The 22,325-nt window shown below is 44.5% G+C and overlaps 1 non-coding gene across 1 annotated transcript; it reads left to right on the plus strand.

Annotated features, from left to right (window-relative positions):
- The first annotated feature begins 7,434 nt into the window (after positions 1-7,434).
- LOC137760417 (U6 spliceosomal RNA) lies at positions 7,435-7,540 on the plus strand. Its single transcript, XR_011073360.1, has one exon. It is a non-coding gene; the product is annotated as a U6 spliceosomal RNA (small nuclear RNA).
- Positions 7,541-22,325: the final 14,785 nt, after the last annotated feature.

Genomic DNA, 22,325 nt, shown 5'->3' on the forward strand with positions numbered 1-22,325 from the left:
CAACTGGGCACTTGAGCCACAAGAAGGAAGACGGAAGGTGCCTTTAAGGTGGTGATGTCCTCACGGCTGACAGGGAGGGTCGTAAAAGCCTTCACTGTCACCCAGGCATCAACCCACCAGCTTCCCTCCTCAGCTTCTCTCAGGTGTGTACTCGGAACATCTTACAGCCACAATAAACCCTCGACAATTCATCTTTCTGTTGTAGGAAGCTGTGATGTCCCAGGTAGTCTGAGGAGGTGCCCAGAAGCGGAGAGCACCTCGTGCCCTGGGGCCTCGGGAATGCCTGCTCAACCTGTGATCAGCATCTGCCAGTGTGTTGTCCTTCCTGGGCTTTGGCACGATAGAAGCATTAGGCATTTCTATCACAATTCCAAAACTCCATGACCTGGAAATTTAAACAAGTTGTGTGCTGTTTGTTTGGTGCAAATAAAAATCCCGTAGGTGAGAGACCTCTCCAATCTGCTGACTGTACTCACCAGTGGGCTTGGCCAGGAGCCGTCTTTGGATGTTTCCTCCTGGCACAAGGTCAGAAATGGATCAGCCCTCACTCCCGGCTGTCAGCCCGGACTCCCCACAGGATGGTGCTGCTGGAGTCTTGCAAGAAAGTTCTGTGCTGGCCCAACCCTGTGGAGACTGCTCTCCTTGCAGACCATCTGCACAGTTCATGCACTCAACACGAGCCTGGCTCGCCTGGGACGGGTTGGGTGTCACCCAGTCATGGGTTCACTTGCTCTGTTTCCCTCTGAGTCTGAGCAAAATGGCGCTTGGTTCTCTAAAACATCCTTGAAGCCTTAAATTGCTTGAAATCCTAGTGGCTGGTGAAGTTATGTCAGCCTGGATGATGGTGACCAAAATGATCCAGGGGAAGAAATGGGATGCAGCATGTCAAGGATCACTTTGTTAGTCTGTAGGCAATAGCATCCATGTGGGTCCCCAAGCCCCAGGGTTGTGCTGACCTTTGTGCAGATGCACATGTGTGTGCGTGTGTGTGTGTGTGTGTGTGTGTGCTGTAGTAATCAGTGTGAAACCCTGAAACTCCTCAACTGCTCCCTCCTGAGAGTGGAGCTGAGAGTCAGGCTGCCCCACTTTCCTTCTCCCAGGACGCCCACAGTTACAGGCGCAGCACAGAGATTTAAAAATGCAGATTCGAGAAATCAGCCATCTGGGCCCCAGTGAGGGAACTAACACTGGACAAATTACTGAAACTCTTGGTTCTTCCTCTTTATAAGTCCCTCAATGGGGATAATAATAGTAAATTTTAACTGGAATTGCTGTAAAGTATAAGTAACATAATGCATGTGAAGTGAAGTGTTTTGAATGGAATCCAGCACAGAGTAGATACTCAGGGAATCTTGTCTGTAATTATTATTGTTAGAAACAACCCTGCTTACCTCTGTTTCACTGTTTTGTTGGTTTTTTTTGGGGGGGGGAGGTGGGCGGGAAAGAGGTGTTAGATTGGCCTCATAACTTTTTAAAATGATCTGTTTACTTCTCTATTACCTGGACTTTCCCTATTTCCCTCTATGGTCTTGAGATGTAGCATAAACTGTACATAAAATGCTCTCAATACTCAGCCTTAAAAAAGAAGGAAATCCTGCCATTTGCAACAACGTAGATGAACCTGGAGGACATTGTGCTGAGTGAAATAAGCCAGACTGAGAAAGACAAATACTGCACGGTCTCTCTTATATGTGGAATCTAAGAAAAATGAACTCCCAGAAGCACAGAGTAGAATGGTGGTCCCCAGGGTCAGAGGGCGGAGGAAATGGGGAGAGGTTGGTCAAAGGGTACAGCCCTCTGCTTATAAGATGAAAAGGTGCTGAGGCTCGTACAATGTTCAGTCTGGTGACTATAGTTACTAAGACTGTATTGTACACTTGAAATGTGCTAAGAGATTAAATCTTAAGTGTTCTTACCACACATACACACACACACATACACACACACACACGGTAACCATGTGAGGTAATGGGTGTGTTTATTAACTTGATTGTTGTAATCATTTACACATATATATATATATATCTCAAAATATCACATCGCACACCTCAGATATATACAATTTTTATTAAAAAATAAAAATAACAAAGCTCATTCCTTACCAAAACTCAATGTTTTCACTTAGGTAAGAAAGTCGCAGCCAGCCAGGTAGGCTAGAAGGAATAAGCCAGAGCACGGAGGCCATTATGCAGGAGGTTCCTGCCCAAGTGGGCGGCTGTTCGCTCCACCCATTCCTGCAGGTGCCGTGCACACACTCGGCTTCCCCGAAGGGCAGGACTGCCAAGGCCGGGTCTGGAAGGGTTGCCCGTCTCACATCATGTTTCTCTCCTTCTGGAGGTAAACAGCACGAGGCAGAACCAACATCAGAGAGAAATACGGTAAATGCCAATGGTCCCACCAACCACATTGAACATCCTGTGACATGTGTCCGGGATAAGGAGTCTGATGTGACCCTGTGTCAGGCAGCGTGTGCAGACACAGGAAATCCTGGGCGTCTCTGCTAAGAGCACACACGTACCAGACCCTGGAGGCAAGTTGGCAGAGCCCTATGTGGGGTTAGGGTGCCCACATACCTGCCACAGGCCTGTCTTAGATGCTCTAGTGCAGGGATCCACAGGTCATGCAGTAAGATCCTACACTAGAAGAGGGGCGGCCCAGATAAGGGAAGGGTGTGTGCCAGATGGGGGGGAAGGATGCAGGACTCAATGAGATGCCTTGTATGGGAACAGCTGACAGTTTCAGGTAGGGGAATGTCATGACCACATTTTATTTTAGGAAGATACACTGGTCAGGTTATTCTAAGTTCATATGTGGTGAGAAATATCCCCTCCATATCTCAGATCAGGCAGGATGACAGGGAGTGTTGGAACATGTAAAAATTCTTCCAGAGGAGTGTCAGGACACTCTTTCAAAATCACTCTCCAAATTCCGTGTAGTTTTTCCTTCTTCTTTAGTATTTATCCCCCATCCTCTGTCTGCTGGACATCCCATAATGCCCAGTGGCGGAGCAATTCCTGGGGAATTAACAGACTCCCTGGACGTAGTGGTGGTGAGGAAGGAGAATGATAAGATTGTCAAGGGTAGGAATTACTTTAACCTTTAACCTTCTTAATCCTCACAAGTGAGATCCAGATTCCATTTCAGGTCTGGAGAAATCTATCCATTCATTTTTTAACTATAACCAAAGGAGTCATTTCACTGTGCTTTAAACCCAACACATATTTAATGATGATGTCTTCTAAGAGTGAATGCTGCTCTGGGGAGAATCTTTCAAATTCAGTTCAGATGCGTTTCTGATGGAGATGACGTTGGCAGGATGATCTCGGTGCAGGTCTCTGATGGAGGCGAGTGCTCAGATGCCAGGAAGCGATTACAGTTTACTCATCTGGAAGGCAGGACAATTTTAAAATAATCTGAGGAGATCTTGCTTTTATGAGAAGATGAACTAATGTCAGTGTACACCGAAATAACGTCAGACAGTAAAACTAAAGTATTAATGCAGAAACCAAACCAGCCCCTCAAAGGCTCAAGAAAGCTCATAAATTTTAAGATAAATCAGAGTTTAACTTTTCTATTTGTATGTAGCCAGAGGAGGTGTTTCCCAGAGAGCACTTTGCCGCCCTGCCCGTCTCATTACCTGCAGTCCAGGAATTGATTTTCTCATATACCTGGTTCTTGCTCATTTATTTCTGGCCTCTTTATGTTGCAAGATTTCCTTCATCCCCCTCAGGAGTGTCACAAGCTTCCCCCACCATGTGCTTTTGAGACAGGAGGAAAGGGGGCGGGCACAACCATTAAAAGAATGACGTAGCCATTGAGGATACAACATAAACTGGTTAGAACCGATTAGGACCAAGATGGCAGAAGATTCGACTTCTAGTAGACCTTGAGCCTCATTATATGCTCATTGCAATACATCAGCTAAATGACACACCCACAGGTGCCATGACAGTTCCGAGGCCGACCATAAAAAGCCAAAAAGTGGGCAGGGACCCAATTCCTGGAAATCTCTGCACCTTCCCCAAAATAGTTGGAATAATCCTCCCACATTATCCTATGAAAGTACCCAGCCCATAAAAACTAAACACCCCGTATTTCGGGCCGCCCTCACTTTCTAAGACAGACTGCATTCTGTCTATGGAATGTGTCTCTCTCTAAATAAACCTGCTTTCTGTTTGCTATGGCTCAGTCTTGAATCCTTTCCTGCGTGAAGCCAAGGACCCTCACTTGGCAGCCTGTCCAAGGGACTCACTCAAGACCTGGGACGTGACCCTCCTTTCGGGCCCCCCATTTTTCCTGTAACAGTTTCACACAGTGTTTTTTTTTGTTTTTGTTTTTGCTTTAATACAGAAGGGAGGATGTACCCTGGTGTGTCTCAGTGGCTGTTGGGACCGAGCTCATCTGGGAGGGGAGGTGCTGAGGATGCCAGTCGGGAGACAACATCATGAGCCTCAGTGTTGAACAGGTGGGTCTGCTGGAGTAGAGCCAAGATATTTATGCAAATTATTAAAAGGTATGAGATGCTTATCATTTATAAGCCCCCAAATGAATCCTTTAAATAAGCTCTTCAGCACATTGGAAAAAAGAAATGGCTCAAATGACAGCCAAGATTGAATAAACTCAACAAATTTTCTCCAAGTCAATCAACCAGAAGGAGAAAAATGCATTTACTCTGATAGAATGGTAGGAGCCGGCTTATGACCGGCTGCTTCCTGCTTCAGAATTGTTTGCATCACGTTTGCAGAAAGGGCTTGGGGCCCTAAGAAATCGTCATTTCATACATTTCCTCAAAAATGATTGTATAATAACACCAGATACAATTAATCCGTGTTCATGAATTTAAAGGGGTCCACAAGTAAACCTATTAACTTCTGCGATTCTAAGCTGAAATGTACTTAACATTTATGTATAGATGTAAACCATAAAGCCCCACTATTTTACCCTAATGAGGCAAGAAAATCTACATTGTTGTGAAATCTAAATTATAGAACATTTGGTGAAGTTTTTTTGTTTGTTTGTTCATGAAAGAAAGTGCTTCCTGGGCAATTTGCTTTAATAAATATGTAAGAATGATTAAGAATGTATAAATGAAGGTGAATGAATATTTCTATATTAAGGTACTCTAAATTATTTTACTAAATATTATACTACATAAACTCCCTTTGATCTTACCTGTTTTATTAATTCCTTGAGTACATTCCCTAGTTGTTGCTATTGTTAGATAATACTTAAAACTCACCCCCAGATGAAACCATCCCAAATTGCCCTCTGGGGGTCTCCTGGTGAGAGGAGAGGGGCTCCCCTGGTGGGTGGATTCGGTGCTAGACCATACCGTGTTATTGGGGAGCCTCACAATTGCCAGCTTCCCAGTTTCTCTGGCTCCCTCGTGGCCCCCCCAATCCCCCAATCCAGGGCTGGCTTCTGGTGGCAGGGGGACTTCCTGGTTGATTGAGGCTTCAGCTCCCATAGCTGTGAGCAGCGGTTGCCATGGCAAATCACCATTCTCTGTTGACCGAGATATCAGGTCACTTACTACCTCAGGTTTCCATTTAACTTCGTAAGAGAACTGGATGGTGATTCCAGTCAGGGCAAACTCCTTCCATTTAGTTCTGAGTTCCCTTCTTCCTCCTCCAAATGTAGGATCAAAGTTCCAAGGCCTTCGAGCCTCAAGGCATCCCAGCCTTCTGGTCCTCGGAGGAGCGAAATGGCTCATCCATCGCTCTTTCCCCAGGTCTGTTCCCCAGGTCTGTGGGTTAGGGCAGAGGCGACCTGACCCCACCTCTAGTTATGATGGATTTAGGCTGATAAGCTCTCACAGCAGAAGCAGTTCAGAAGGCTTTATGTCTCACAACTATTATCCCTGTCATGAATCTCAAAAGCTTACTTTGGAATTCAAAAGCCACTCATTGGTGCCTTTATTCTTCTGCATTATCCTTCCCCTGAAGCTGTAAGCTTGAAATGCCTCAACCTCCATGGCTATTTCCAATGCGGAAAAGGGCCAGGAGGTAAAATAAATTAGAGGTTGTGAGACACCTTTGTTAATACATTTATCGCACACTTAATTTGAGGACTTTTATTCCTGAAAACTCTGCCCTTAAGTGAAGAGCCAACAGGTGAAAAAAAAAAAAAAAAAAAAAAAAAAAAGGTTTCCATTGATTTCAGTGAGATAAATGATGATGTGTTCCAGCTCTACCCAAGACAGTCAAACAATTTTCCAAAAGGAAAAATAAATCAGTTGAACAAGAGCAAAGAGCAAGCTTATATAAATAACAAGCAACAACTCCAAAGTAAGTGCATACAAAGTTTGCACATAAAATGTAATGTAATAAAAAATAATTATATATACTCTTTCTGCCCCATAATCTTCACTGTTTTTAAATTCTTTGGGGGCTCATGGTTATCTTGCATTCAAACTGCGGTGAAATCAACGTTATAATGCAAGAAAAACCACGTTTAGGGCAAAATAAAGCCTCAACCTTAGAGTCCTTGGACACCTGTGGAAATAGATAGGTGAGCCATGAACCCAAAGGTCTTCCGGGGGTGTCATCTTCATCCTCCCACCCAACTGCAGAAATCCCAGACAAGAGATGGGGGATACCCCGATTATGTCACTATGTTGGAAAGGATGTGGAGAAAAGGGAACCCTCTTACACTGTTGGTGGGAAGGTAAATTGGTGCAGCCACTATGGAAACAGTATTGAGGGTCCTTACAAAACTAAAAATAGAGCTACTATATGATCCAGCAATTCCAATCCTGGGTGTAATCCTGGAAAAAACAAAAACACTAATTCGAAAAGATTCATGCACCCCAATGTTCATAGCAGCTCTATTTACAATAGCCAAGACATGGAAACAAACCAAGTGCCCATCAACAGATGATTGGCTTAAGAAGATGTGGTACATAGATACAAAGGAATAGTACTCAGCTATAAAAAAATAATGAAGTACTGCCATTTGCAGCAACATGGGTGAACCTATGCTTAGTGAAATAAGTTAGAGAAAGACAAAGACTATATGACATCACTTACACGTGGAGTCTAAAAAATAATACAAACGAATCTATATACAAACTAGAAACAGACTCACAGACATAGAAAACAAACTAGTGGTCACCAAAGGGGGACATGGGGGAGCAAATTAGGGGCATGGGTTTAACAGATTAAAAAATAAATAAAAACCCAGATGCAGCTTCCAGTTGTGATGTGGGTAGGGTTTCCTCACCAGAACCCTAATCCATGTCCTCCAAGTAGGCTCTGGATTGCCAGACCCTCTCCTAAAGCACCTTCCCAGTGCCGGGAGCTCAGCCACGCAGCGCGGCCATCCGCCTCCTCATCCAGGTTCAGAGGGTCATGCCACTCTCCAACACAAACCTACATAGAGGCAGAGGCAGCAAGCCACGCTGTGAGCAGGTCTCACATTAGAAGCTCTTCTTATGTGCTCGCTTCGGCAGCACATATACTAAAGTTGGAACGATACAGAGAAGATTAGCATGTCCCTGCACAAGGATGACATGCAAATTCGTGAAGCGTTCCATATCTTTCATCTGTAGAGACGTGGATGGACCTAGAGAATGTCATACAGAATGAAGTAAGTCCGAAAGAGGAAAGCAAATATCATATAATAACACATATGGGTGGAATCTAGAAAAATGGTATAGATTATCTTATTTGCAAGACAGACTTAGAGACACAGTTGTAGAGAACAAATGTATGGACACCAAGGGGGAAAGGGGTGGGGAGGGAGGAATTGGGAGACTGGGATTGACACATATACATTATTGGCACTCTACATAAAATAGACAACTGATGGGAACATCCTGTATAGTACAGGGAACTCTACCTAATACACTGTGGTGACCTAAATGGGAGGGAAGCCCAAAAGGGAGGGGATATCTGTGTGTGTATGGCTGATGCATTTTGTTGTGCAGTGGAGGCTAACACAACATTGTAAAGCAACCATACTCCAATAAAAATTTAAAAATAAATAACATCTATATTAAAAAAAAGAAATAAATCATTTTTTTATTGCTGGTGAAAAAAAAAAGAAAATAAAGAAACTCTTCTTATTAACATGCTGAGAGTCATAATACCCCCTCTTCACACAGGAAGAGGCTGACACATAACAAGCAACTTGCCTTGAGAGTCAGAGCCCCGAGCCCGCTGGTCTCAGTCTCAGAATGAGAACTGAGCATCTCAGCTCCGTGACGGTGCACCACCTATGTGGCAGCAATTAAGGGATAAATCCACTTGTGGTTGAACTAGCTAATCTCGGAATAAAGACCTGCCAACATAATGAAGAACTTGGGCATTTCCAAGAAATTGGATTAACTCATCATACTACAGAGCTCACCGTTTATGAGTGACTGTTTCAAAAACTTGAAAATGACCCAGACACAGACGTGATCTCATTCAGCACAGAGAGGACGAGGCTGGCACTGTCACCTTGTTTGACACGGTGGGAAGATGCCAGGGCAAAACCTCACTGGAAGCCTGACCACTGACTGAGTGAAAATGGGCTGGATACATACCCTTTCACCTCTTTGCATATCCGATCACGTTATTGCAAAGGAACTCTTATAAATGGCAAATACATTTTTTAAAAAGCTAATTTTATATTATTCTGGAAATGTGATGGGTAACAAGTCCGCTTAGTTTCGGAAGACACACCTTGCTGAGGGTGGAAAGCAGCAGGACCCTATGTGATTGCAAGGTTTGATCGCCCTGATTCCAACAGCCTCGCAGGGTGAGATCTGAAAATAGATGATTGCTTTACAAATGCTGCCCATGAAAATGTTCTGGAGGCTTGGAGCGAGCTGGGGTGTTGAGATACATTCCAGGGAACAGGAGAAGTCCAGGAGGGGGAGACAACGTGATAAAATACTGTTTGCTGGTGATTCATGGCTTTGGAAATTTTAATGACGCAAATTTTAATTTCTCTTCAGAGACTCTGAATTTGTTTCTGGATAGAGGCCGAGCAATGGGCCCATGAAGCTGGCTGCAGAGAGGGAAATGATGGATAGACTTGATTAAGCTCATTTTGATCTTTGCTAACCTCTAGGAAGTTCTGGGTAATAACAGAAGGGTTTCAGGGAAAGCGGTGGGGAGAGAGGGAGAGAGAGAGTGAACACACTGTCCCCTCTGGGGGCCGAGTACTTCCTCTTTCAGGAACGAACACAAAGTTCTCCCCTCTCCCTGGCGTCTCTCTGGACGAGTGGGTAGTTAGCGCCCTCATTTCTGGGCACGGCAGACCCCACGGAGGGCTTAGGTCTCATGTACATACTTCCTTGGATATTGTGTGTATTGAGTTACTTTTAATCTACGTTTTTCTTTAAAAACCAGAATATAAGCCCCTCCAGGGCAGGAGACGTGTCTTTGTCCTTGCCTTCTCCTGTGGGACCACATTGAAAGCACTGTTGCCTGGGTCCGTGACTTGCGCAGGGCTGCACTGAGGCTCCGTAAGTGTCAGCCCTTCTTAGAGCCTCATGGATGACCCTTACTCGGCATAGTAAGGATGGACGCTGTCGTTTGGATTTTTGCTCACCCCTTTCGAGGCTGCTTGCACATGTGTAAGGCCAGAGTCTTCTGAGGCTTGAGGATGGGTTGGTTTAGAGAAGCCATGTGAGATTTCTTGCCGGTAACTAAGGGCTACGGGAAGGAGGTGGCCCACTTTCAGGGTGCGGGTCTTCGTCACTCCTGGGCACCTGCACACTCATGGCGACCTGTGGGCCGGTGGGCAGCCTGGCATCAGGCAGCCTGCTTGGTAAAGCGGGGGAGGCAGTCCCAGCCTCGTGCCTTAGTTTTCACATCTAGAAAATGGGACCAACAGTACCTACCTCAGAGGATGAAAGTAACTGAAGCATCAAATGGTGAAAAATGGCCCCTGAAGAATGGCTACCCTAATCCCAGAACCTGTGAACATGTTATGTTCCATGGCGAAGAGGACTTTGCAGATGTAATGGAGGTCCAGGGCTTTACAACAGGGATGGTACCCTGGGTGACTGAGGTGGGCCTAGTCTAGGCCCTGGGGCTGCAATAACAAAGCACTATAGACTGGGTGGCTTGAACAACAGAAATTTGTTCTCTCACTGTCTGGAGGCTGGAAGTCCAAGATCAAGGGGTCAGCAGGGCTGCTTCCTTCTGAGACTGTGACAGAGAATCTGGTCTGGGTCCCTCTCCAGCTTCTGGGGGTTTGCTGGCGTCCTTGACGTTCCTTGGCTTGCAGAAGCATCACCCCATCTATCTCTTCCTTCATGCTCACGTGATGTCCTGATTCCATGTGTGTCCCTGTGTCCAAATTTCCCCTTCTTATAAGGACCCCAGTCACATTGCGTTAGGCCCACCCATGTGACCTCATCAGAACTTGATCATCTGCAAAAAAGCCAATTTTCAAATTAGGTCACAATCATGGGTACTGAGGGTTAGGACTGCAACATCTTTAAAGCACAACAAGCCCTTATGAGCAGAGAGCTTTCTCGGGCTGGAGTCACAGAGACGCTGCAGCCTCTGGGCCCCATTCCTTTGGGAAGCACCTCGGGTCCCACCAGGAAAGGGGCTCAGGTGTTCATCAGGAGTGATCAGCAGCCCTAAAGCATATTTCCAGGGGGCGTAAAGAGCAACCGTTATGATGAGACTATGAAACACATTCTATTTATTGAAGTGAAGCCAGAATATACCCGAGCATTTTTGCACATTATTTATGGAAACTCAGCCTTTATAACGATGTGCCCACTGCCTGTCCTGCACCCATTGGGCCCTAAAATTTCAGCCCCTCCTACACTCCCCAGGATCAGCCATAAACCCTCGCCTAATCCAGGTGAATTAAAAGGTCCACTAGGCTGAGGGCAAAAATGAGCCAAGCCAGCCAACCGTGTTGCTGATATGGGGGACAGACGCATTTATTAAGCACCTACTGTGTACTAGGAATTAAGCTAGGAGCTTTTTTTCACGTGATTTAATGTACTGCTTTGTGAGCGTGCTCTTCCCTTGAGGGGCTGCTCCGTTTCCTCTTTCCTGCGCTAAGAATACGAGGACCAGACATACGTCCCTTAGCTCTTTATTCTAGGCAATACCTGCTCCTGGAAGATAAGACTGCTACCCAATCAGAATAGCCTATTTATCAAGGCTTACCAAGACCCTTGCTCTTCAAGCCCCTCACCTCACTGTACCTGGCAGCCCAAACTACGATGTCACACCCTGTACACACTTTCAGCACAAGACCTGCATCTCAGTCCCCCAGCTCAGCTCCCTCAACCCCTGCCCACCTGGCTGCACTAAGGCTAAGAAACGCAGCTCTGCTTGGACGTCGGTTCTCTGGGTGTCTTCAGGGAGGTCAAGTGCAGACACCTCACCTCACACCTCACTTCATAGGGCTGGACACGGAGGCGGAGAGAAGGAAGTTCTCACAAAGGCCATGCCTCTGTCCCCCAGACCTCAAAGCTCGGTTCTGTAACTGGGTTCTTAGCACCTTGAGTCCCCCCAGGAGGTGAGTCTCAGCTTGGATTCCTGTGTCTGGGTCTCTGCCTCAGACCCCACCCGTCCTCCACGGGCCTCAAGTCCGTCTCCCAAGCCCAGCTAGGCTTGGCCAAGGCCTGCCCCCGTGGCACCTGCCTCCCCAAGATGGCCCGGCTCCCTACCACACCCGCTGGGACAGCCTTGTTCCTGCTGTTGGCCTGGCCGGGCTCAAGGTCATGGCCTTTCCCAGTCTAACCCAGTCCTGCCACAGCCCGAGCCTGGGTCTTGAAGATATTAATCTTTAGTGCTTGATATTTAGATGCTTGAAAATATTTACTCCCTGGATTTCTGAATCCAATTATCCCTTGTCATCAATAATAATCAAGTTACTGTTTTCTAATATTCTTAAATTAAGTATTTCATGACAGTCTCTGTACTGTGGTTATTTTGATAAGTGTTTTACTTTTCCGTTGCTGCTACATTAATCACAAGCTTAGGGACTTGAAGTAGCATGTTTATTCCCTCAGTTTCTGGGATCCAGAGGCAGGCAGGCTTAGCGGGTTCTCTGCTCAGGGTCCCACAGTCAAGGTGTCCTGCAGGACGGGTTCTCATCAGAGGCTTGACTGGGGAAAGAACTGCTTCCAAATTCCCTCAGATCGTTGGCACCATTCATTTCTGTGGAATTGTCCTGTGTTTTCTTAAGGTTTTGTATTTGTCTATTGGACATCCATTCATCACAGAGACAAATTAATTATATTTTCTGAGTTATTGATGCCCTGGCATTTGGGAGCCTTCAGGCCAGGAAAGAAACTGCCCCTTCCAGGCCTAATTCCTAATGATAATAACAACTAGCCCAGGACATGCCTTTCACATGCAAACTAACAAATCCCAAGCCTATAACCCCAACCATCTCCTTTACCTGATTCTCACACACAAGCCAATATATCACCTGCCCTAAATCAACTCAGGGTCAGGTTGTGGGCACCTAGGACAGCCCCTGTCATAGCCCAAGGCCCACCAGCGTTAGCCAAACTAGCCAACTCTAAGCTCTTTGCTCTGCCCCACCTTGCCTTTCCTAGGAAACCCCCACAAAGGCTTCAGCCCAGGCCTTATCCACACCCCTGCCTCTGATCCCCTGACTTTCCTGTGGGTTGTGCATGGAGAAGCTGGCCTTGCCTCCCTCTCTTGGAAAACGTAAGTAACTAACCCTTCTTTCAATGGCATCAGCCTCTCCATGTTGCCAGCTGGTCATAACCTCTGTAAATTAAATCCCAACTATAATTTAGAACAAGGGTTCATGGCAGCCTGATTCTTCAAACCAGCAACAGAGACACAGACTCTGGAGGGAGTCTGCCAGCAACGTGAAGTCCAGGAGCCATCACGTTGTCAGGGGATAATGCCCCTTGCCTTCACCATATTCCGTTGGTTAGGAGCAGTCACAGGTCCCCACAGGTGAGGGGAGGGGGTCTCCACCAGGACAAGGATCCTGAGACCACCTTAAAGTTTGTCTACACCAGGAAGTGTTTTGAGAAAGATTGTGTGGATTGAGTGAAAGAAGAAAGCATAACTGACATATACATTTTACTAAGTAGCACGGTCACTCCCCGTGCTTATGGCTCAGTAAATATGAGCAGGAACACACATTAGGTCATTCCTAATTTGTTAGAAATTCGTATCAGCTGCATGAACGCAGGCAGTGGCAGTGGTGTGTCCAGCTAGACCATGTGCCTGGCTCAGTGGGAGTTCACTTTGATTTAGTAGATTAAGTGTCTGATTCAGCAGAAAATTCCTGTTGTGTCAACAGGTAACACACACATCTGATTTCATCCTTGATATATATGGCTCATCTGGTGATCTATTTCTTTTTAGTTGGTATTTATTTTTCCTATGAATGATTTATCGGTTTTAGAATGAACTGTGTCAACTACTGCACATGGTATATTAATTTCAGGGTGTTATGCAAACATTTCCTCCATAATGTACCTTATTCCATCTTTATTTGCTCACACTGGCAACATAATATCCTTTTTTTATTTGAATTAGATAGCTTTTTTCTCAGTAGGCTGTCCTTGGGGATGGGGGACTCAGGGCACATGGAAGAGGAGTTTCGCTTAAAAACATTTTTATTAACTCTCTCATGAGAGTGTTAACACATTGAGTGTTTTGTTCCAAATATTCCAAAACATAGTGTCATTTAATTACGTAAGGAGGGATTTTACCTTTTTCTGTAGTTATCATCAATTTGCATCACTGAAACATTAAAGGAATGTTAACTATTTAAAAATAACCTCATAACATAGCACATGGCTTCGTGAAGTGCAAGGGAGGGTGGGTGTGTTTCTTCACATTTCCTGGAGGCACATGAACACGGGGGTTTGTGGGAGCTCACAGCCGAAGGGGCAGCCACGGGCAGGAGGGCTCATCAGAGAGCTGGTGCTCCCCCCACTGCAGGGAAACTCTCAGGCCTGTTTCCCAAGACAAGCTCATGTTTTCCCGATCTTTGTCCCAAACCCCAAAATCACTTTAGTGCCTGGTCTGGAACCATCATTGTACATAGGCTAGTTCCTGGTCTAGGACCATCACTGTACACCAGGCAGTGCCAATTCTGGAACCACCACTGTGCATCAGGCTAGCGCCTGGTGGAACCATCACTGTATACCAGGCAGTGACCGGGCTGGAACCATCACTGTATACCAGGCTAGTGCCTGGTGGAACCACCACTGTATACCAGACAGTGCCTGGTCTGGAACCATCACTGTACATCAGGCTAGTGCCTGGTGGAACCATCACTGTATACCAGGCAGGGCCTGGTCTGGAACCATCACTGTACATCAGGCTAGTGCCTGGTAGAACCATCACTGTATACCAGGCAGTGACTGGGCTGGAACCATCACTGTAAACAGGCTTGTGCCTGATCTGGTTACATTTATGGAACATTAAAGGAGTTGTAAACTGTTTAAAAATAGCCTTGACTGTAGACACCTCACCTTACCACTGACAGGCTGATATACATAATGTAATATAGCATAACAAACATGACATGAAATAACAATAAAACAGTGCCAGACCCAGAACCACCACTCTGGGGGTGTGTGTGTGTGCATGCATAATTTTGTAGTATAATATGCATCCAGTGAAGTGCTCAACTTTAAATGTACCATTTAATCACTTCATAAATTTATTTAAAAACAGACTACATCCATCACCCCAGAAAGTACCTTCATGCCCCCTCCCGTCAATCCCCTTCACCCCAGAAAGTACCTTCATGCCCCCTCCCGTCAATCCCCTTCACCCAAAAACTATCACCTATCTGCCTTCTGACTCCATATGTTAATTTTGCTTATTCTAGAGAACTTCCTGTAGGTGGAGTCATGCAGTACTGACGTTTCTGGTTCAGGGTATTTCATTGACCATAGCAGCTTTGATGTTCATCTGTACGGTCGCATGTATCAATATTGCATCCTTTTGATTTTGAACAGTCTTCCTTTGCAGGAATACGGCGCAGGCAATGTATCCATCCTCTGGTGGATGTTCTTCCCAGCTTTGGTTGTTCTGAATATAGTAGCCATGACCATTCTTGTACAGGACTTTTGTAGATATAATTTCATTCATCCTGGATAAGTACTTACAAGTGGAACTGTTGATCATAGGACAGATGCATGCCTAAAATTTTAAGAAACTGCCATAAGGTTTCCAGAAGTTGTTTTAACATTTATATTCCTCTCACCAGTAAGAGCTCTGGTTGTTCCACAAACTCTTCGACACTTGGAGCTGCCGAACTTTTAGCATTTTAGCCTTTCTAGGGCATATCGTGTCTCATGATGGTTTCAGTTTTCATTTTCCTGAGAACTACAGATATTAAGCACGTCTTCATTTGCTACTTTTACGTCTTCTTTGTGCCTTTGCTGTTCTAGTCTCCTGTGTATTTTTGGGGGTTGTTTTTCTTTTCTTTCTATTGAGTTGCAGGAATTCTTTATATGTTCTAGATACAAGTCTGTGTCAATTATCTTATTGCTAATACTTTCTCCCAGTTTGTGAGAAGGTGTTGTGGGGTTTTTTCTTGTTTTTTGGGTTTTTTTAGCAGACATTTTCAAATTATGATCAATTTTAATTTATCAATATTTTATTTTATGTCTCAAGCTTGTTTGACGTTTCAAGGAAATCTTTGCTTACCTTATGATTTAGAAGAAATTTTGTTTTTTTTTTTTCTAGAAGATTTACTGTTTGCACTTTACATTTAGGTCTATGAACTGTCTTAAATTGGTTTGTGTACATTGTAGACTATCAGCAAAGTTTTTTTGTTTCTTTTGTTTTAGCATGTGAGGATTTAGTTGATCCAGTATTGAAGAAATTTTTCTTTTTTAAGTTTCTTTGGAACTTTTGTTGAAAAATCATTTGATCTTATAAATGTGGATCTATTTCTGGACTTCTTATATTATTCCAATGATATATTTTCAAATAATTTCCTTAATATTACATAACTTTAATTACTGAACTTTCATAGTAAGTCTTGAATTTATGTAGATTATATCCTTTATTTTTTTCTTCTTTTGAAGTGTGTATGTGCGTGTATGCACTGTTTTTGGTCATTTGTCTTTTCTTAAAACATTTAAATCATCTTGTCAATTTCTAGGAAAAAATCTATTGAAATGTTTACTGGAATTGCATTGATATTGATCAATTTAGGGAAAACTGACATCTTAACAATATTGAGTCTTTCAACACATGAACATGGTATATCTCTCCTTAATTTAAATATTCTTTAATTTATCTTATCAATATTTTATAATTTCCAGTGTAGGGTCTTACACATGTTTTTTTGCTACTATAGAGTTGATATTTTTCATGCTATTGTACATGGTTTTGTGTTTTCAGTCTAATTTTCTAACTGTCCATTTCAAGCATATACAAACATACTCCCTTAATGTACAATACTGCAATGTTGTTAAATTCACCTATCCCAGTAATTATCTTAGAGAGTCCTTAGGCTTTTCTATCTACAAAAGTATGAGGTCTGTGATCCAGTTTTACCTCTTCCAGTCTGAATCCTTTTATTGTTTTACTGTATGAATCAGAGTCTCCATATTTATGTTAAATAGAAGGGATGAGAGTAAATTTCCTTGACCTGTTTCTGATCTTAGGTGGAAAGCATGCCGTATTTCACCATTAAGTGTGATATGAGCTGTAGTTCTTTCAGTAGATCCTTTATCATTTGATAAAGTTTCCTTTTTTTCCTCATGTGCAGATTTTAGTATAAATGCTTTGCATTTTGGCAAATATTTTCCTACATTTATTGACATGATTATATGACTTTTTTTCCTCCCTCAATCTGTTAATGTGTAGATTGTATAGATTAATTTTTGTATGATGAACCAACCTTGCATCTTGAAGATAAACCCAGTTTGATCCTAGTATATTGCTCTTTGCATATATTGCTGCATTCAGTTTCTAATAGCTTTTGAGAATTTTGTGTCTATGTTTATGAGGGACATTGGAATTCAATTTTTTGTCTTTTTTTTCGTGGTACCAGTGGTCTTGTAAAATGATTTAGAAAGTGTTTCCTCCTCCTCCTTGTTTTGAAACAGTTTATTTAGAAATGGAATTATTTCTCCCTTAAGTGTTTCATAGAATTACGAACAGTAAAACTCTCTGGGCTTGAAGTTTCCTGTGGTAAGATTTTTAATTAGGAATTTAGTTTATTAAATGGTATAAACTATTTAGATTTTCAATTTCTTCCTGAGTCAATTTTTTTTGTTTTGTTTTGTTTTCTTTTTGTTTTGTTTTAAAATTAGGTCATTTGTCATTTTATTGTTTAGTTGTAAGAGTTCTTTCTATACAAGTTCTTTATGAGATATATGATTTGCAAAAATTTTCTCCCATTTTGCATGTTGTCTTTCCATTTTCTTGATATAATTTTGTTATAGTGTAGTGTAGTAGTTTTGAATATATTTAAAAAAAAATTTATTGAAGTATAGTTGATTTACAATGCTGTGTTAGTTTCAGGTGTACAGTAAAGTGAATCAGTTATACATATACATACATCCACTCTTTTTAAGATTCTTTTCCCATATAGGCCATTACAGAGTATTGGGTAGATTTCCCTGTGCTAATACAGTAGATCCTTATTAGTTATCTGTTTTATACATAGTAGTGTGTATATGTCAATCCCAATCCCTCCAATTTATCCCTCCTTCTCCCCAGTCCCCCTGATAACCATAAGTTTGTTTTCTACATCTGTGATTCTATTTCTGTTTTGTAAATAAGAGCCAGTTTCTTTAAAAAATATCAGTTTCATCTAAATTCATTATTTTCACATTTCTGACAGATAAATCAGAGTGGTGCAGAGGTGAAAGTACTAGAGGAAATGTTGAATTCATATTGCCTTTTAATTTGGGCAGTTTGGGGACAACGGGAAGGCCTAATTTCTTTGTTTAGTGTCTGTCTCCTCACCCTGGAATGTAAGCTTCTTGAGGGCAGCAATCTTTGTCTGTTTTGGTTGCCATGGCACCCCTGGAACCCTGAATGGTTCTCAGTGCAAACAGTGTCCTCAATAAGTATGTGGTCAATAAATAAATGATGTGTAGTGACCTTCAAGAAACCCGGGATAGAATCTAGCATCAGGTTCATCCGGGAGCAATGTAATAATAACTTCCTCAGTGTACAGGTTTCCTGGGGCTGCCACACGAGTTCCCACAAAGTGGGTACCTTAAAACAACGGAAGTGTATCCTCTTTCGGTTCTGGAGGTTGGAAGTCCATGGTCAAGGTGTAGGCAGGTGCGTGCTCCCTCTGGCGGCTCCAGGGGAGAAGCCGTTCCTGCTTCTTCCAGCATCTGCTGGCTGCAGGCGCACTTGGCTTGTGGCCACATCCCTCCAATCTCTGCTGCATCTTCACCTGGCCTTCCCCCCACTGCACGTGTCTGTCTCAGCTGCCTCTGCCTGTCTCTTATAAAAACACCTGTGATGGCATTTAGGGCCCACCTGAATCACCCAGGATGCGCTCCTCATCTCAAAATCCTTCACTTAATCATGTCTTTGGCCCTATAAGGTAACCTGCACATTTTCCAAGGATTTAGACCTGAAATCTTTAGGATCATCATTCAGCCCCCTTCCCCCCAGTTCTATAGTAAAATGGGAACACTTATTTCAATCTTTGCTTCTGATAAGAATTGACATTGACATAAGAGGTAGTCAGCTCGAAGGAAATCTCTGTTTATGCTGCTTGTGATACAACCATGTGTAACAAAGAAGTCTGGCTTTTCAGGATGACCAGTCATCAAAGAAAGAACATGCTTCTCAGTCATCAGCTCCAAATTTGTTTTACATTCTTTAGATGGAATATTCTATTCAGCGAAATGTAAGTTATTACCGAATACGTTGGTAACAGAAATAAAGCCACTTCTGAATCATTTACATCCCTGATATAAAATACAGAGAAACTGATAGATCCTTGCAAACTGGGTTATATGAAGGCCATGCCAGCCATCTCCAACCTATTATGTTTCAATAGGTTCCCGTTGTCTCTATATCACTCAGGGTTTTAAGTTTTCATGCAGGTTTTAAGGTAAACAGAGCCCAAATTCCAAACCGCTTCTGTACTCAGGATGACCCTGACTTTATTAGTAATGAGATCTGATGACATCATCTTTTGACAGTCATGATCTTTAACCTGGTTTGATCTAAACCAGACTCCTCGGGAATGATATCATTAAGGTAAATCCCTGAAAAGAGACCCAGCCACCTCAATATAAGCCATTTAGAGGTATTGGGTTACTGGGGATGACTTCACCCATCACTCTTTTCTTCCTTGGGCAGTACAGACCGTATCAAAACTGCCAAGAAGGGCAGTGGATTATTGGTGTTGTTTTTACTAATAATACCCAAAATTATAGCAGAATTCTAATTAGGCACATGGGCATATGTATTTAAATGTGGCTTTTATCCTTCTCCTTTAGACAGATTTTAACTCTGAGAGTCTGCTTCTCTCCATGTTTGGAAAGAATGTCTGGCATTTATGCAAAGGTAAATTTAAATATACATTGTGTCTCATGTACAGGATAAGATAGAGGCACCTGTATGAGTATGCCACCTAACTTTAGCAATATGTTGTGAAAATAATCTACAGATATCATTTCTATGAGCCAAGAGCTGTGTACGTGAATGAGACGTGGGTCCCTGTCTCTCCTTATCTACCACCATTGCCCCAAGTCCTGGCCCTGCCATCTGTCTCCTCCTGTGATGGGCCCCTCCCTGGTCTTCTGGTTCCTGCTTGCACCATCCTAAAAGCACTTCTCTGTGGGACCACCAAGCACTGACCTGGATGCATCTAGGCTGAAACGGACCTATATCCATGCCCAACTATGCGAGCCAGCCTTACACGTTATCTATATCTATATATACATTTATATAACCACAGCACTTATCAACAGCATTCATAGCTAACTTGATAGTCTAGTTCCAGAAAGAATTAACATGATTTTCTTAATCTGACCTAAGCAGCAGACTTTATTTTCTTCCTGCTTTTAAATCTCTCCCTAGTTCATACTTGGGATTCAGCAAACTCTTCAGAAGAGAAACACATCAGATCTCAAATCACTAGAAAAAGTACTTTGTACTCGTGGTAAATGTGGACTTACTCATACTATGAAGATAAGTTTGAACTCCTGGTGGATTCTCAGGTCTACCTTTGCAAAGCTACTGGATGGTTTTGCTGATAGGGAAGGACAGCACCCTGGACCATTTGGCTTATGCAGGTGTGGATTTATGAGCTTGCGGGCGGGCCTGGCTTCCAGCACCCCTGGCTGTCCTGCTAGCAGCATCCTCCAGATGAGTTCCTCTGCTTTGCTTTCCTCTGTGTTTACCTGTCTCCCCTGCCTCAGACCCTGAGCCTTAGGAAATTGGTGTCAGAATCTCCAATCACTTGTTCAAAGTCTGAGACACACAGCAGGAAGACCTCCCCCTCCCCAACCAGGACAAATTGTCCTTCTTCCCATTGGTTCTGATTTGGCTCATTTCCAAGTAATAAGTCAGTGCTGCTGGGAACTGACATGTGCCCCTTCCTTCCCACCCCATGGACCAGGAGTGGGCGGGCTGGGTCTCCAGGGCAGTGGGCGCAGTCTGGTGTGCCCCTACCCCCATCCCTGAGCTGGTGAGAGGCAGTGCACAGTGGTGACACACTGGCTGGTGCCAGGGCAGAAGGTTGTGGTCCAAGGCCCTGGGTACCGGTTCCTGGTTGGGTGCAAAGTTGGCAAGACACCCACCTCCTCATGGCTCGGCTTCTTCATCTCTGTAAGATGCGAGTGATGCCAGCGTGCCCCCCTAAGGAGCCACGTCCCTGGGTGATGGTTGTAGACTATACGCTAATCTGCTGCGGCCCCTCTCTGATGAGCAAGCCGAGTCAGGAACTGAGGGAGGTGACCCGAGTCTCGCCTGTGTGAGTCCCAGCCCCCCTCCTTTAAAGCCAGGAGTTTCCGACACTTTAACACAGTGTAACTTAATCGTGTGTGATTTATGGAGCCAACAGAAGGAATATCAACATCTCCATCCTGGAAACAAATCAAAATTCGGACATGGGTGCAAACACTAATTACTTTTAACAAGTGCAGGAGAAAGGGGAGGGGAGGCCAGGGCTGCACTGGCCCCGCCAGACAGCCGGGCGATAACCTGAGTGCTTTCGACACCCGGCCAGGAGAGCCGCCTGGCTGGGGAAGTTTCAGGAAGCGCCACGTCAGCCACGATCAGCTCTTTGAAGTGTCCAAAGTGCGAAGTGGGCCACATCCATCTTTAAAGCGCTCCGAGGCCCGCGGGCTGCTTTGGGTTAGTGAAGGAATGTGCACTTATTTGAAACCTGACCCCAGGGCCCCTCAAAAGTTGGGCTTAGGTGGGGCAAGGAGTGACCTTGGAAATTTAGACAGCTGCTAGGCCACTGCTAGGAGCAAATTATTACAGCAGTGGTGATTTTCCCGATGAGAAAAAAGCAGAGGGCACCTCTCTAAGCCCTGTTGGGTCAGCTTTAGCCTTTAAAGACCAGTGTGAGAACCAGAGCCTCAGGAGAATTAGGGCCAATCTGGGGGCGAGGCTGAGATTCCAGGGGGGACTGCGGGGCAGGGGAAGGGATGTTGGAAGCGGATACACCCAAAGGCCCCCGCTGCACATACATGGTCCCTGTCCTGCGAGAGGCCGGCTTCCAGAAAACTGCGCTCCAAGCGTGTTAACTCACCAAGCAGTTAGTTACGCGTGGTTCTGCACTAGATGATCAGACTGTTCCCTTTAAAGCGTGGCCTCCCAGGCCCCTCGATAAGCCGATAAGCCGGCAGCCCGGGTGCGTTGAAAAGGCAGCTCTGCTGATGGGGCTCCGGGCTGCACAGACACCGTTCCCCGCGTGAGCAGACTCCATGTTTCCGTGAATACCTTGTTTCCCTCGATTTGGGGATTGAGGATGAAGAACGAGGGGGATTTACAGAGATACTTTCCAGATTTAACAGTTGAGAAATGGAAAAAGGCAGGTGTCCCAGGCTAGCCCGAAAGGAAGCAAACGCAGGCACATGGGGAGCCTGGATTTATCACGGTGCATGGGGACCTATGGATGCTCAGCCAGGTTGCCCCGGCTCCTGGTCCAGCGATGACACGCCCTGCAGGAGGTCCTCACCGGGCGACCCCCTCTGCCCCGTCCCTCCCCCACCCGGCTTCCCGGAGGATGTCGTTTGTGCGTCTCAGGGCAGGAGCAGCATGGGGCATGTCCTGTCATGTTGACACCACCAGAGGCCTCAGCATCTGCCACCTGCAGGTTCTGGTTTGAATCCTGTGGTAGCGAGAAGCCCATGAATCGTGTAGAAAAGTAGAGAGAAGAAGTAGAAGATCACCAGGAACACAGAGCTG

Source organism: Eschrichtius robustus, chromosome 2 (genome assembly GCF_028021215.1).
Source record: "Eschrichtius robustus isolate mEscRob2 chromosome 2, mEscRob2.pri, whole genome shotgun sequence".
NCBI lineage: Eukaryota > Metazoa > Chordata > Mammalia > Artiodactyla > Eschrichtiidae > Eschrichtius > Eschrichtius robustus.